The 17079-nt window shown below is 56.4% G+C and overlaps 1 long non-coding RNA gene across 1 annotated transcript; it reads right to left on the bottom strand.

Annotated features, from left to right (window-relative positions):
- Nucleotides 1–12685: 12685 nt before the first annotated feature.
- Nucleotides 12686–16410, bottom strand: LOC125154570 (uncharacterized). The gene is made up of 3 exons (XR_007147835.1): nucleotides 15626–16410; nucleotides 13971–14097; nucleotides 12686–13034 (listed from the first exon to the last, which is right to left on the bottom strand). It is a non-coding gene; the product is annotated as an uncharacterized LOC125154570 (long non-coding RNA).
- Between the last annotated feature and the right edge of the window lie 669 nt (nucleotides 16411–17079).

Raw genomic sequence — 17079 nt, 5'->3', positions numbered from 1 at the left:
GGCCCCGCCTGTGCCCGCCGCCCCCGCGCCGGGACCCCTGGGCGCCCGCGCCCCACGCCCCGCGCTTCGGGCCCGGCGCAGCCGGCGTCCTCCGCGGGTCCGCGGTCCGCGGGCCCCGGGTCGGCGAGCGCGTCCGGGGGGCGCAGCGGCGGCGGCGGCGGCGGCGGCGGCGGCGGCGGCGGCGGCGAGCGTGGCGGGGGCCACCGCGCTCCGCCCCGGCCCGCCCCCTCCCCCCTTCCCTCTCGGAGCCCCGCCCTCCCCTCCCCCTGCCTGTCTGCCCCGCCCCCGCCCTCCCCAACCCACGGCGCCCGCAGAGGCGGGGGCGGGGCCGAGGCTGAGGTCGTCTCCCCGGACACCCCGGGGAGGGGCGTGGTGGCACCGGGCCACACCCCGGGTGACCTGAGGTTGACCTAGCCCGCCACCCCCAAGCCCACCTCCCCGCGTGGATGCCCAGGCTCACTCATCCCCTTCCCCGATCCTCTGCCCTGAGTCGGCCGGGGAGGGGAGGGGGGGCAGGCCTAAGGTGCCCAGGTCAGTGGGTGGGCCAGCTCACGGGGTGGCCAGACTCAAAGTTTTGAAGGATGAGTAGGAGTCCGTGGGCTGGAGACCTTGAGGTGCGCGGATTCCAGCCAGGTCTAAGGATTGCCGCTGCCCCCTGTGTTGCTCCCTGGCTGGGTCCCCACCTCGGTCCCGTCTCTCCTCCCCCCCAGCTTGGGAGCAGCCCCTGACTAGGTAGATGGACTTATAATCTTCTCTCTGGGCTGAGGGCCCCAGCTCCTGTGCCTCTGTCTGAGCCTCGGTTTATTCTTCTGTAACGTGGTTTTAAGAGAGACCGTGGAAGCTCAGGGGACCTTACAGAGGGGAGCCCACTGGGGCCCTGGCACAAGAAATGAGCCAGCGATGGGGCGGTTCCACATGCAGGGAAAGGGGTCCTGCCTCAAGGTGACAACAGGAACCGTCTGGGAGGTGGTCCTTCCAGGGCTGGGTTCTGTGTCCTTGGGAAGTAGGTGACCCCCCTCCCCACCCAGGAACCAGCCACCAGGATGGGATCAGAATACAGCACCTGCCAGAGCACCAGCCACGCCCCTACCTGGATGCCTCCTGTCCCTTTCCACCAGACTCGCTGCTCCTCCCCCTGCCCTGAGACCCACCTCTGCCGTCCCACAGGAAGCCCAGAGCCCACACTGTGGTTGGCACCTGTTCTCAAAGCCTTGTCCCCCTCTAAAAGACTAGAAGTCCCCTGGGAGAAGGCCCTGCTTGATTTCTGCTTGGATCGTCAGTGCCCGGAGGAGTGCATGGCGTGCGGTAAGAACCAGATATTTGTTTGAAGGGTGGACTGAACTGAGCGCGGAATAAGGCTGCACTGAGTGAAGTGACAGCGTGCGCTGAGGGTGGACGCTCCCCCTGCCCTTCGTCTGGTGCTGTTTGGACCAGGGGAGATGGCCAGCTGCTCTAAGAAACTGACCTTAGAGGAAATGAGCCTCGTACTTCCCATGGGTCTGGAGCTTTGAAAGCTCTCCTCCTGGGGGGAAATAAAACTTATTCGGGGTGGGGGGCACCTGGGCGGCTCAGTCGGTAAAGTGTCCGAATCTTGGTTTCGGCTTGGGGCATGATCTCACAGTCCGTGAGTGCGAGCCCCATATCAGGCTCTGTGCTGACAGCACGGAGCCAGCCTGGAATTCTCTCTCTCCGCCCCTCCCCTGCTCTCTCTCTCTCTCTCAAAATCAATAAATACACTTTAAAAATTTTTTACAAAATTACTCGCTGTGAGATGCTGTTCTAGATACAGAGGACACATCAGGGTCCCTGCCCCCATGGGGTGTCAGTCCCCAGCAAGCAAGCAGTCACTTCAGGAAGTGTCAAATGCCTGCAAGACAACAGGACAGAAGGATGGAATAGCGTGTGACTGCGGGGATGGGGTGGGCACCACCGTCTAGTGGTCAGGGAGGGCCATTCTGGGAAGGTGACGCTTGAATTGACTGATGGGAAGGAGCCCATGTGGGGAGGTTTGTGGTTAAGGGTGTTTTGGACAGAGGGAACAGCAAAGTCCCGGAGCCAGAAAAAGCTCATTATATTCAAGACCAGAAAGAAGGTCAGTGTAGCCGGAACAGGGGAGGAAGAACCTTCCGGTGGGAGACGGGAGGTGAAGTCAGGGCAGAAACCAGCCTGAGAGGGGCCTTGTTGGCAGGGGGAAGGTGGGGGAGCCCCAGGGGTGTTTCGGTTGGAGGAAAAAGCGTGAGGTGATCTATGTTTTTAAAATCCTCCGTCGCTGGTGGGAGTGCAGATTGGAACACCCTTCTGGAAAGTAAATGGGCCCCCAAAACATGCCTACCCTTTGGTCCAGAAAACCGAGCCCAAGGCAGTCATTCTAAATACAGAAAAGGCTTGTAGAGGAAGAGGTGCATTGCACCATTGTTACACTTGAAAAACTCAGAAAGGCCAGTGAAGGACCACGTAACCACACAGAGAAATCCTGTCACCACTAGACGGTACGGTTCTGGGGTACTTCCAATATCATGGAACCGCCAAGGTCAAAGTGGTAAGTGACACAGAAACAGGAAACGGGAAGGAATACAGAAGACACTTTGCATCGAGGCCCCAACGTTAAAAAGACAAAACAAACCCAGAAAACGGGTAAAATGATTCTCTGGGAACCTATAAATAAGCAGACCACCTGCTATCAGAAGAGAAAGGAATCTAAATAGAACAATCACTCGACGGAAGATAGAGGGTTCCTGGGTTTGTTCATTTTTTTAATGTTTTATTTATTTTCGAGAGAGAGAGAGCCAGAACACGAGTGGGGGAGGAGCATACAGAGAGGGAGACACAGAATCCGAAGGGAGACACAGAATCTCCCAGCACAGAGCCAGACACGGGGCTCGAACTCACAAGCTGTGAGATCATGACCTAAGCTGAAGTCGGACGCTTAACCAACTGAGCCACCCGGGTGCCCCAAGGGATCCCGTTAAAGAACAATATATTACCCCTGTGCTCAAAAACCCAGGCTTGGTTGGGCAGGTTCACAGAATTTCAGAATGTTACCAAACTTATATAGAAGTTACTTACAGTAAACTTCACTGTTCCGGGGCACAGGAAAAAAATACAGAAAGAAAGAGCTTCCTAAACCTGACAGATTTCTCTAAGAAAAGAACACATCAGTCTCACCTCTGAATATCAATATAAAATCCTCAATAAAATAGTAGCCAATGAAATCCAGCAGCACATTGAAATCAGCAAGCTCTACAACAGGGAATACAGGGCAGGTCTGATGGAAACTATGCTATTAACACCATGGCTCGTAGTAACAGCTCAAAGAGGAAAACACGGTCATTGATACAGATACGAAAATGGCAAAATAGGGGCACCTGATTGGCTCGGTAGGTTGGGTGTTAAACTCTTGATTTCGGCTTGAGTCGTGATCTCGCGGTTTGTGGGTTCAAGCCCCATGTCAGGCTCTGTGCTGCCAGCACGGATTCTCTCTCACCCCTCCCCCCCCCGCCCCTCCCCTGCTTATGTGCTCTCCCTCTCTTAAAATATATAAATACAAAATTAAAAAAATAATAATTAAATGGGTGAAATACATTTGGTTGGCACTTGGTAAAATGCAACCTCTGTTCCCAATGACTTGCAAAGTTTAATAAAATAGGAATCAGTGGATTTTTATGTGGACAGCAAGTCGAAGGCACATCTCTTTATTTTTTTTTTTAATTTTTAAATGTTTATTATTTTTTTGAGAGAGACCACAAGCAAGTAAGGGGCAGAGAGAGAATAAGACAGAATCCAAAGCAGGCTCCCGGCTCTGAGCTGTCAGCACAGAGCCTGACGTGGGGCTCGAACTCACAAGCTGTGAGATCATGACCCGAGCTGAAGTCGGACGCTTACGTGACTGACCCTTAAATTTTTAACATTTATTTATTTATCTTGAGGGGCGGGGAGGGGCAGAGGATCTGAAGCAGGCTCTGCCCTGACAGCAGAGACCCGGATGCCGGCTGGAAACCACGAGCCCTGAGGTCACGACCTGAGCCAAAGTCAGATGCTTAACCCACTGAGCCACCCAGGTGTCCCTCTGGAATAATCTTAATTAGAAATGTTCAACACCTATACAAAAAACTTGTAAAGGGACATTAAAAAAAGAAGAAGAAAGAAAAGAAAGGAAGATCTTTGCGAGGAAGATAAATAACCCAGAGAAAGATAAATAAGCAGAAGGAAGATAAATAAACAGAAAGGCCTGCCCCGTTCTTCGGCAGGAAGACTAAAAGTGAGACCAAGATGTCATTTCTCTAAATCGATCCTCTGATCTCACATCATCCCAGTAGAAATAACAACAAGATGTCCTTCCTCTGGAATCAGACAAACTGATTCTGCAGTTCATATGGGCAAATGTAGTTGCGAGAAAGATCCCAGAAAAGACCGAAGAAGAAGGAGAAGGAGTCGAGACGAACTTGCCAAACACCAAGGCTGAGACCAAGCTCCTGTACCGAGAGCGGTGTGGGCTAGACTTTGATGAGACGAACCAATCATGGGGACAGAGCGTAGTTCCAGAAGTCACCCGAATGTGTGCACCGATGAAGGTGGCCTGACGTGTCAACAGGAGGAAGATAGATTATTGTGTAAGTGTTGCTGGCGCTGGGGGGGGAGGCAATCTGAAAACAAAATAAAATAAAATAAAATTGGGTTCCTATCTCACGCCTTATACCCAAGCGGAAACCAAACCCTACCACCAACAGAATAACAAGAAAAAACTCCAGATTTTTGGTTTTTGGTCATCTTATAGGAAGAATGTTCTAAGGAAGGCCCAAAACTCAGAAGCCATTAATGAAAAGACCACTAAAAATAAAGTGTGTGCATGGAAAAGCCCATTATAAAAAAATGGAACAGTGGGGGAAATATTTGCGACACATATGACAGGTATTACTTCCTTAATATATAAAAAGCACGTGCAAATCAAAGTGGAAAAGATCAAATAACCAATAGAAAAGATGGGTAAAGTCCATGAACTGACAATTTACAAAAGAAAAAAAAAACAACAACAAAACCAAAACCACAGTGGCTCCGACATATGAAAAAATGCCCCAGTCTACACCTACTAAGAGAAACACAAATTAAAGCTATGATGAGAGGCTGTTTTTCTCTTATCAAATAGGCCAAAACCAAAGTTTGAGGCAAGAGGCCCTCACACCCATGGGGGTAGACCGTAGACTTGTACGTCTCTGGAAGGAAATTCCGCACCTCGGTCAAAATCTTTTTTTTTTTTTTTTTAATCTCTTTTTTTTTAACGTTTATTTATTTTTGAGACAGAGAGAGACAGAGCATGAGCGGGGGAGGGGCAGAGAGAGAGGGAGACACAGAATCCCAAGCAGGCTCCAGGCTCCGAGCCATCAGCCCAGAGCCCGACGCGGGGCTCGAACTCACCGACCGTGAGATCGTGACCTGAGCTGAAGTCGGAGGCTTAACTGACTGAGCCACCCAGGCGCCCCCCTCGGTCAAAATCTTTAATGCAGAAACCATTTGATCCATTAACTATCTTTTAAGAATGTGTACGTGATACTTGCATATCTGTTCAAAGCTATGTATTCAAGCGATATTTGTTGCTGTTTGCTAACACCAGAAGATTAGAAGCAACCTAAATGCACAACAATATGATGGTATACTATGCAATCGCTAAGAAGAATGAGGCAGGTCTACTTGTATTGATGTGGATCCGTTTACAAGATACACTGTTTAGTTAGGCAAAAACAACACCAACCAACCAGACAAAAAGCTGCCGAAAACTACGATGGCTAATTGTATGCATCAACTTTAGGCTGGCCCCTGGTGCCCAGGTATGGGTCAAACACTGTTCTGTGTATTTCTGTGAGAGTGGTTTTGGATGAGGTTTGCATTTAAATCGGTGGACTCTGAGGGAAGCAGATTGCCCTCCGTAGTGTGGGTGGGCCCCGTCCAATCAGTTGAAGGCTGAATGGAACGGGAAGCTGATCAGCCCTGAGCAAGAGGGAGTTCTGCCAGCAGACAGCCTTTGGACTTCAGCCACGACATCAGCTCTTCCTGGGTCTCCAGGGAGCCAACCCACCCTGCAGATTCGGGGCTTGCCAGCTTCCATAATTGTGTGTCAATTCCTTAAACTAAATCCCTGCGCACGCACACGCACACACATCCTGTTTCTCGGGAGACCCTGACTAATACAGTGTGCAGAATATGAAATCGTTTGTGTTAAAAAGGGAGAGCATAGGGGCCCCTGGATGGCTCAGTCGGTTGGGCATCTGACTTCGGCTCAGGTCATGATCTCAGGGTTTGTGGCTTCAAGCCCCACATTGGGCTCTGTGCTGACAGCTCAGAGCCTGGAGCCTGCTTCAGGTTCTGCGTCTCTCTCTCTCTCTCTCTCTGCCCTCTCTCCCTTGCTTGCACTCTGTCTCTGTCTCTCTCGAAAATAAATAAACATTAAAAATAAAAGAAAAAGAAAAAAAAGGAGAGCATAGCTGGGAGTGCTCACCGGCCCATAGGTTGTTCTGGAAGGATGCACCATAGGCAGGTGATAGTGATTGCCTTGGAGAAAGGAGCCTGTGGGGCTGGGGTCAGAGAAGGGACACTTATTTCTACTGTGGCCTTTTGCACAAGTGGAATTTTTAAAGGGGCGCACGCAAGATACACAATTGTGCACACGGTATATTCACTCCACACAGAGAAATGATTATAACGAAAACAACATTGGTCGTCACTGAATATTCCTCTGTGCATCTCCACCTTTTCCACAGTAAGCCACGGTCATCTGTAACGCTTTTTGCCACGCACATGCTTAGCATGGAAAACAAAATGTGCTTATGTGCAGGGACGCCTGGGTGACTCAGTCGGTTAAGCACCTGACTTCGGCTCGGGTCCTAGTCTCACCACTCGTGGGTTCGAGCCCCGCGTGGGGCCCTGTGCTGACAGCTCGGAGCCTGGACCCTGCTTCGGATTCTGTGTCTCCTTCGACGCACGGCCTGCCCCCCAGAGATGCCCGCTCGTGGGAGGTGAACGCCGGGCTCTGTCCTGTCTTCTGCGTAGCATCTCCCGCGAAGGGCCGGCAGACTCCCCACCGCGGCACTCTGCACGTGTACCGGGGACTCGGTGACTCACGCTGGCCACGGGGATGTCGCTGGTGGTACGGAAGCGTTTTCACCTCAGCACCGCCGCGGTGACACGGCTGGCCGGTCCCCCGAGAGACAGGAGACGTGTGACGCGCAGCCACGCGGCCGAGGCCGCCCCAGGAGCCCCCAACGGCCTGTGGGCAAGCCGGTCAGGGCGAGCAGAGCCACCTGGCTCGCAACCCTGTTGCGTGCCGCTGGCCCGTCCGTTACGTGGCAGCATTGCGGCCGTGGAGAGCGAAGACGTCGACTCATCGACGTTAGCCGTGGCTTTGAGGGCTACGCTGTCCTGTGCCCCGGGGACCTCGTGACAGATGCGTGCGCCCGGCCTTGCCCCATGCTGGGGGAGGGACTTACTGCACTCCTGTTCCGTCACCTGGGCCTGGACAGTGTATCCGGCTTGGTGCAGGGGGAGGCCGTGGCGGGGGAGGCCGTGGCGGGGGAGGCCGTGGCGGGGTCCGCCTCGTGGACAGAGTGAGCGGGAGCCTCGCTTGGCGAGTTCCAAGTGCTGTTGTAAATGGCCTCAGATGCTCCCCCCCCAAAAAAAAAAACAGGTCATCTTTCAGTAGGACGGCTACCAAGGCCTCCTCCTTGGCCTCTCGGCTTTTGACTCTGCCCTCCAGCCCACTTTCCCCGACACAGCGAGCTTTCGAAAAGGCGTCCTGCTAATTCTCCCCTGTGCTTCCTCAGCACGGCAGAGATTGAAACCCAAAGCCCTAAGTGTTCTGACCCGGCTGACCGCTTCCGACTGTTTCCTTCCACTTGCTGACCATCAAGGAGAGGCTGAGAAGGGGGCGTGGGCTCCGGGTGGGCTCGCTGTGCCTCGGGCCCCACCGGCAGGGGGGTTCCGCTCGGCTCCGCTCAGTCCAAGCTGGTGTGATTCCTTTGCAAACTTTGTGGGCTTCCTGCGTACCTGACTGCGCTATGCTCCGTTGGGCAAAAGCCACACACGCACGTCTGTCGGAGACATCTGTTTGGGGCCATGCGACAGGCACTTCAGAGTTTGAGGAGCCTGCTCGTTGAGCAGAGAGAGGCTAAGTCTCCAGATTCCCAGAAGCCTTTCCATCTAGCGAGAGTTTCAAGAGTTTCAAGCATGGCCTGGAGTGTTTCTTAGCCACGACTTTTACTGTGGACAGTGGCACCTTTGAGATTTTGCTCAACCTGACACTGTGTTACGTCAGCAATACTCTACATTTGATCTTTGCCTCAGGTGAATCCTTTCCCTGGGGCCCTGGGGTCGGTCTTTCTTTCTTTCATTCTTTCTTTCTTTCTTTCTTTCTTTCTTTCTTTCTTTCTTTCTTATTTGTTTAATGTTTATTTATTTCTGAGAGAGAGAGAGAGAGAGAGCAGGGGAGGGGCAGAGAGAGAGGGAGACACAGAATCCAAAGCAGCTCCAGGCTCTGAGCTGTCAGCACAGAGCCCGATGTGGGGCTTGAACCCACGAACTGCGAGATCATGACCTGAGCTGGAGTCAGATGCTTCACCGACTGAGCCGTCCAGGTGCCCTGGGTCTGTCATTTCTAGTGGCCCATCCAACCCACCCTCCAGGTGCGAGTCTTTGTGCAGGAACCTCGAGGGAGACACTGGCCCAAGCTAGACTTTCTAGAATAACTCTCACTGTTGCAGTGACGACAGCCTCCAGCCTGGCCATCCATTGTCCATCCTTCCCAAGGCACAGGGGCCGCCGCAGACCTGACACTCAGTCTGGGTGATGCGCCTCACCAAAGACCAGCAGGCGACTCAAAGCATCATCCTACCTCCTCCAGCCACAGAGTGGGCTTGTCTCGTTTTGGGGGAGAGAAGGACTCAGGATGAGCTTTAAAATAAACTTAACGTCTGGGTGCCCGAGTGGCTCAGTCGGTTAAGTGTCCAACTCTTGATTTTGGCTCAAGTCACAATCTCACGGTGCATGAGTTTGAGCCCCGTGTTGGGCTCCACCCTGACAGCATGAAGCCTGCTTGGGATTCTCTCTCTCTCTCTCTCAAGATAAATAAATAAATGAACAAACTAACAATGTCCACAGGAAGACCCATAAGACTTGTATTCATAAGGGTAAAAACCCGGCCACAGCCCAGGCATCCATCCATCCAGCAGGAGACGAGTCAACAGACCGGCTCCTTCCGCGCCACGGCGATCTACACGGCAATAGAAAGGAACATACCACTGATACCCCAGTAACTGTGAGGAATGTCAAGGGCGTTGCACCCACCGTGAAAAAGGCCGACCCCAGAGGGACTCCTATCCACTCGCACGAAGTTCTAGTCTAGGCAACACGGATCTAAGGTAATTAACATGGTGACCACCGTCGGGGAGGGCGGGGGCACAGGGCACTCTCCGGGGCCAGCGCAAAGCTCTCTATCTCGGCGGAGCTCCGGCTGCTTCCGCAACGTGTGCGTCTGTCACAACTCCCCAGGTGTCCGTTTTAGATTTGTGCCTTTCAGTGTTTGTGAGTTTGGCCTAAAAACAAAAACCAAATAGCAAAACAAAAACAACCCCCTCCCCGCCAAAAAGAACAAAAAGCAAAAAAAAAAAAAACAGAAAACAAAGCCAAACCCAATACTGACCTCTAGCTAATGACCTGCATGTTGAGGGGTGAAGTTCACTGATGTCTGCCACCGACTTTGAATGCACTAAAAGCAACGTGACGGGTTGGTGGCTGGCGAGGGGGACGCGGGGACGGGCAGCTGTCCCAGAAAGCCAACAGAGCAAATACAGACAGTGAGCATATGGGTGATCGCTGCACAATTCCTTCGGATCTCCTTTATGTTGAAAACTTTCATAATAAAATGTCGGAGGAGAGAGAAGGATCAAGAGAGCCCAGCGGCGCCCCCCGCCTGGCCGTCGCTGCTCCACGGGGGCTGTTTCAGGCCACGGTGGCTGTGCCATCTGCTTCCTACGGAGCTCAAACCTAATTTAGTCCCAACTTATTAACTTAAAGCCCATTAGAATCTTCCCATCAACTGGTATTTGCAGCCAACAGCCAGACAGAGAGAGAAGCGCGGGGCCTGCCCAGGACACACGCGGCCAGGGAGGGAGAGGGAGCCTCCCGGGGGCAGAGGGAGGGACGCCGCCTGGGCTGCCGTCCAGGGCCAGCCAGCTGGACGCGCCGGGCATGGCCGGGCTCCGCAGATCGCCGAGGGGCGGGGGTCTCCACCCCTCAGTATCGCCCCTGGTGCAGGGACGGCCTTCACCTCTGTCGCCTTCTCTAATTCTTGTGGGGACTGGGGCACCCCCCCCCCCCCCCCGCCGAGCCCCTTTTAGGGATGAAGAAGCCAGCAGGTGTGTGGTGGGGTGGGAATCCCCCAGGGATGCTGGGTCGTAGTCATACATGCACCGTTCTTCGCGCTCACAGCCACCCCCGGGGACGCAGAGATCATTGAGTCACCTTAGGGCAGGTCCCAGGGACCAAGGCATCAAAGCCTGTTTCTGACCGTGGGCAGAAAAGGCCCCTGGGACTGCCAGGCCCAGAGAGGAGAAGGCCCTTGCCCGGCATGGCCCGCCAGGACGCAGAGTCAGCCCCGTCTCTGCCCCCCCCAACCCCACAGTGACTCCGGGAGGGGAGGCTGAGGCTCGGAGAGGCGGGAGGGCTTGGCCCAGCCACACGGCGGGGCCAGGCAGACACTCGTCCCTTGCTTGTCCCTCCCTCGTCCACCTGCCCTGGGTTATGCCACGCCCTGGAACGTCACACCCTTAGACCTGGAGATCAAAGGAGTGGCCCCGGCCAGGGCTGTCAGCGGCCTCCTGGACTCGATGCCCCAGGCCAGCCAGCAGGGTCCCAGGGCTCCCAGGGCTGCTGCGGTCTGGCCCCGCTCCAGGAGCTTTTAGTAGGAAGAGCTCTTTATTACGGCTGCTGTGGATGAGGCTGGGGGGGAGCCTTGGAGGGAGCCCGGGACCTGCTGGGAGCCCTGACTCCCCCTTCCCTGCCATCCCCGCCCGCCTAGACCCTGCACAGCCTCTGCGACTCCCCAGCCCCACACCCAGCCTCCTGTGGCTCCCCCTCCCCCACGGTCCGTCCCAATCTCCTACCCACGTGGTTCCCTCCACCTGCAGGGACTGCCCGTCCACACACACTCGCCACTACCCTTCCGCTTCTATTCCTCTGTCCGCAAAGCCTCGGGGGCCCACAGTCCCCTTCTCCGGGGAGCCTCCCCTGACTTTGGCGAGGTAGGAATGACCCTGAGCACTCACTGGATTGTCAGGCATCGGGGAATCCTTACCTGGACCACAGCCCGAGTTACAGAGGGGGCTGAGGCCCAGAGACGTGAAGCCATTCGTCCAGCACCACACAGCTCAGAATCTTGAGGACTTAGCTCCTCCCTGGGTCTCAGGGCAGGGCTGGGTCTCCAGGAGGGCTCCGTAAGTGAAAGGGAGGATTACCGTCAGGAGGGTGGGGGGCACAGAGTGATGCCAGCCCAGCGTCACCAGATGAAGGTGACCAGATTCTCGTAGACACCTCCGTTCCCAGAGCACCTACACGATGTCTCACGTTCTGCTCTGGAATCAGCACGCCCATTTCACAGATGAGAGGATGCCAGAGAGTCACAGAGGCTGGCCCAGGCTCTCCCGGCAGCCTCCGCGGGAGGGGAGGGGAGGGGCAGGTCTGGGACGGGAGCGGGTGTCCCGCCGGAGATCGGCGGCCGCACCTGAGCCGCACCTGAGCCGAACCTGAGCTGCACCTGAACCGAACCTGAGCCGAACCTGAGCCGCACCTGGGCCTTACCTGGGGCTTGTCTTGCTCGGTCGGAAGCCTTACCGGTGCAGCTAGAAATTGCTCGTCAGACACGCTGTTCGCCGGAGGCTTTGTACTCTCTATTTACAAGAGGAGGCTTGTGAGCAAATTAGCAGGGTAACCAGGGAAAATGTTTGGCTTCCGTGGGTGGGAGTTGGAGCCATCTGTTCCCGAGTGCTGAGCAAACACTGGAGCCGTCGCGGGAGCTGGAGCGCCCGGCAGAGCCGCGGAGAGAGCTACCTGGCCCCGGTGGGCTGTGTGTCCCAGGGCAGGGTGCTCACCCTCTCTGGACCTCAGGGTCTGCCTCGGTGGGGCCGAGGGGCTGCGGCTCCACAACGCGCCCTGCCTGCCTCCCTTCTCCTCCTGCACACCCCCCCACCCACTGTGGTGTAGACGAAGCCCCTCCCAGGCGGAAGAAGCCTGCCAATACACAGCTCTCTGGGCCTTCCCAGCACCGGCCTTTGAGGTTTTAGTCGCCACTGGATTTGTTTTGTTCCCAAGCTGCCGAAAATAGCTTTATTGTTTCCTCTGAATATAAGGACGATATTTCGCCAGCCCAGAAATGTAGGACATAAACCAAGCGAGAGTCCCCCCCCCCCCCCCCCACCACCTTGGACGGACACATCCGTTGAGCAGAACGTCTCTGTGAGCAGTCCGGGGTCCACGTGTGCGGTGAGATCGCTGGCGAGAGATTGCAGAGACCAGGACGGAGGACGGCCACCCCCGGCCCGCACCCTTTCATCCTCCCCGCCCCCCCCCCCCCCCCCCCCCCCGGTCAAGGTCCCTGGAGCCCGCCTCCCCTCCCCTGGTCCTTTCCCCGACCAGAGAGAGCAGAAAGGTGGCGTCGGAGCCTGGCCGCCGGGCAAACCTGAGCTCCCCCCGAGCCTCTGCCTCCGAGCTGTGTGCTGCTGACTGAGCTCACTTGTCTCATCTGTAGAAATGGGTCACAATGGTAGCAACGGTGTCATGGGATGGCCGCTAATTACATCAACAGCGTGTGACGATCGCCGGGCCCGCGGGCACCGAATCGGTGCCCAGCGGCTGTCAGCGGCCATCAGCAGGATCAACAATCAAGTGTCCGGGGCGTCTTGCCAGTCGGTGACAGTCGATCCCGCAGGGTCCCCGCCAGGTATGCAAGGCTTTGTGGTGAGGCTGGACCGTCCAGGCCGCTTCCTGCCGGCTGCCTGGTGGAAGGGACCAGCTCGGGCTGCAGAGGGGCCTGGATGCCGGGCCAGCGCAGGAAAGTCTCGGCCAGGGATGCACCCTCAGCCCGCTCACGACCAGCGCGTCTGCGGGCGTGGTCGGCATCTGGGGGTCAGGCTGTCCCTCAGGCTGGGAAGGGGGCTGGATGTGGCCCTTGGGGTGGGGGGTAGTGGGCACCGTCCTCATCTCCCTCCACCCCGTGGGATTTAATGAGGGAACGTTCTAGATGCCTCAGCTCTGCCTTCCTAGGGCTGTGCCGGAGAACACAGCTACCTCTGGAGAGCTGGTTATTACATTCTGAGGAAATTCTGCAAGACGGGAACTCAGCCATTATGAAAAATTAAATGAACATACAAGTCTGCTTGGGATTCTCCCTCTTTCTCTCTGCCCCTCCCCTGCTCATGCTCCCTCCCTCTCTCTCAAAATAAATAAACCTAAAGAAAATTGAATGAACATACAAAAACAATACATTTAAAAACTCATCGCTTCTAGGGGTGCCTGGGGGGCTCCTTCGGTTAAGAGTCCGGCTCTTGATTTCAGCTCAGGTCTTGATCTCCTGGTGGGGGACCGAGCCCTGCTTGGGATCCTCTCTCTCCCTCTCCTTCTGCCCCTCCCCTGCGTGTGCTTGCTCTCCCCCTCTCTCAAGAAAACCAAAACACAGGGGCGCCCGGGTGGCTCAGTCAGTTAAGCGTCTGACTTCGGCTCAGGTCACCATCTCACAGTTTGCGAGTTCAAGCCCCACGTCGGGTTCTGTGCTGACAGCTCGGGGCCTGGAGCGTGTTTTGGATTCTGTGTCTCCCTCTCTCTCTCTGCCCCTTCCCTGCTCTCTCTCTCTCTCTCTCTCTCTCTCTCAAAAATAAATAAATACTAAAATTAAAAAAAACAAAAACAAAAAAACCTCGTCGGTTCCTGATTACCTTGCTTTTTTAATCTCTGCTCTGGAGGTTGTGTCCGCTCTATCCAGCTGGTGCCACGTGGTGATGTGCTATGGCGTTTCTCTTCCCAACTCTGCTCCTTGACATCCTGTTGGCATCTGGACATCGGCTACAGTGGGAATATTTACACCATGGAAACTGGTCACTGCTTCAAATCAGGGCTTTTCCCACGTGAGAGGCGGTGGTTACAGCACTTAACCCCGCACACTGCCGCTTTCCCTCACCCCTGCTCCACACGGAGCAGGGGCAATCCTCCCCTCTGGGGGTCCCTCAAACGCATCCCAGACAGTCCGTGCCCTGGACTCCAGCCTGGGGACACCGCTGTCACGGATCCTGCTTGGCCGCTCAGCACGTCTGTGCCCCCTCAACTGCCTGCCCGCGGCATCCGGAGCCCCGTCTCCCAGCACAGAGCTGCCCGTGTGCCCGTGGCACCCAGTCCCCTCAAGGCACCACCCCCGAGCTTCCCAGCCAGGTTGTGAGGGTCCTGTGGGACTGGCCAGGTCTGTCTACTTCACCGATCACCCCCAGGTCCTGCCAAACGCACCAGCCGCGGCCTGGGGCCCCTCTGGTCCCCTGTCGGAGCGGCCCTGACCCCCTTCTGGGGTCTCTGGGGACTTTTCTCCTGATGTGTGGATTAGTGTGTGCGTGGCCCTAGACCAAGGGTGACCAAGGGGAGTGTCAAGGGTGCATGTGTGGGGAGTGAACCCACGGCAGGTGGGCCTTTGGCCACTGGACCCTTGCCCCAGGCTCTGCAATTTTAGGGGCAGGGCTGACCCCAAGGCCCAGCCTCGACACCTTCACTCGTGTGGCTTCGTCCACCCAGAACACCCATCTGTGCCTTTGGAAGGCTTCCTGAGCTGTGAGACGACACCAGTGTTTGTGGTCATTATGATCAGGGGCTGCAGTGCTATGAGGTGGGGAGGGGTCCTGAGGCCCGAGGGCGTTTGCCGAAGGGGCTGCTGTCTGCCCTCCAGGGGCTGCTGCGGGCTCCGGAGAAGCGCAGTGCTGGGGCAGGCGGCTGTTTCATCCCGGGAAGGAGCTTAGCTCGGCTGCATTTTCCTAATCCCCATGGAGGATTATGGAAACTCAGTGCATGTCCCTTGATAATGCCATTTAAGGATTTAATAGGCTTCAGGCTCTCTGAGAGAAAGCCCAGACGGCTTTGTTCCCGACTCACTGGGTGACCTTGATCTATGGCTCTGTTCCTCTTTCTGTAAAGGAAAGAGGTTGGCGGTGGTCAGCGGTCCCTGAAATGTCATGTGTCCAAGGGCGTGGACTGTGGTCACCACAGTTAGTGTTGGTTTGAAAAGCTTCCTCACCCAATCTCCCTCTCCCATGGGGGAGGTGGGGCTGTCAGTCGCCGAGCAGGAGGCCAGCCACGAGACAGGACCCACGGGGACACAAGTGGTTGCTGAGGGATGGGCGTGTGGCTCCTGCGTGCCCCCCCTCCCCCTCCAGAACTTTCCTCAGAACCTCCGCTGGGTGTAGCTGGTGGGTTTCTTCCTTGAGGCTTCCTAACTTGGGGGCATAAGCTCAGGCTGCTGTAGCCAAGCACTGACGCGTTGAGACGACAAGCAGAACACAGACGGAGAGAGAGCCAACCCCCGGCGGTGCTGGGACCCTGGATCTACCCTTACCTGACACCCGCTCCGTGAGACGGTCAATTCCCTTTCTGGCAGAAAGCTGTTTCAAGTGGTGTTTGTGCTGCTGGGAACTGGAGGCGATGGCCGCTGGAGGAACAGGGGTTCCTCCCCGATTGCTGCGAGGAAACCCTGGATTTTATCAGATCTTCGGTGGGGCCCCCGCTTCCTCCCAAAGACTAAGAAGCCTCGGGGGAGGTTTCTTCCAGCCCTAGATGCCCAGATATCTCAGCAGCCGCTGACAGGATGACGTTGGCGGGTTCATCGTCAGACTCCCCTGGACGTCTCCCCGGGCTTGTCCTTCTGCCACTCCTGTCTGCGTCGCGCCCTGGGAGCTGCCCCGTATGGGCCACATCCGTGGGGTCTCTGCCTCCGGCTCGCGGTTGGGTTTGCTGGATGGAAGGCCCCGATTCTCTCTCCCTCCGCCCCTCCCCTGCTGGTTCTCGTTCTCTCTCAAAATAAATAAATAAGCCTAAAAAAAATGTCGCGCGTGGTAACGCTCAGTCGATGCGGAGGGTGAGGCAGGACGGAAGAGGCGGCCCCGGACTTGGCTGGGGGAACGGACAGCCGGTGGCCTTTACGGAGAGCGGGACAGGGCGTGCGTTACCCGGTGCCCCCCAAACCAGTGGTTCGCGCAACAGCGTGGCTCCTGCTTGCGGGTCTGGAGGTGAAGCGGGCTCCGCTGGCAGTTCTCGTGCTGTGTGCCGAGCGCGGTCACAGGCGGGTGGTGGCCCCTCCCCCCGTCCCGCCCCGTCCGTCTGCTGCCTGGGCCAAGGCTCCCAGTGCGGCGGATGGAGCTGCCGGGGCCTCTCCCCCACGTGGCGGCCTCACGGGAGCCCGACTACGTGGGTGGCGGCATGGTGTGGCTTCGACGGTGTCCAAAGGCCCAAGCCCCAGTACCTGTGAACATGACCTTGTTTGGAACTAGGGTCTCCGCACAGGTTCAGAGGAGGTCCGAATGGATTCCAGGGGGTCCTAGCCCAATGGCCGGTGTCCTTAGAAGCAGGAGACCTGGACAAGGACACATCATGTGACAATGGAGGCAGAGACTGGGGACGTGTGTCTACAAGCCCAAGAATGCCCAGGGTTGTGGTCATTCAGCAGAAGGCGGGAGAGTGGCCCGGGACAGACCCCCCCCACCCCGCCCCAGCCCCCGCTCGCCCCTGCTCCTGCAGAGGGAGCCAGGATCAAGGTGTGGGCAGGGCCATCTGGTCCTGTGCCCACCCCCATGTGGTCGTTCCTCTGTGAGTGTCTGTGCCCTGAAATCCTCCTCTTAGAAGGACCCCAGGCCTCTTGGATTGGGGCCCACCCTCGTGACCTCATTTTATCATAATTACCCCCTTAAAGACCCTGTCACATTTTGAGACGCTGGGGGTTCAGAACGCAAGGTTAATTTGGGGGTCACAATTCAGCCCACATGACGATGCTCTGAGTTACCCGGTTGTGGACTT

The sequence above is a fragment of the Prionailurus viverrinus genome, chromosome E3, assembly GCF_022837055.1.
Source record: "Prionailurus viverrinus isolate Anna chromosome E3, UM_Priviv_1.0, whole genome shotgun sequence".
NCBI classification, from domain to species: domain Eukaryota; kingdom Metazoa; phylum Chordata; class Mammalia; order Carnivora; family Felidae; genus Prionailurus; species Prionailurus viverrinus.
The sequence above is the reverse complement of the archived record's forward strand: the minus strand, read 5'-3'. Positions and strand labels throughout refer to the sequence as shown.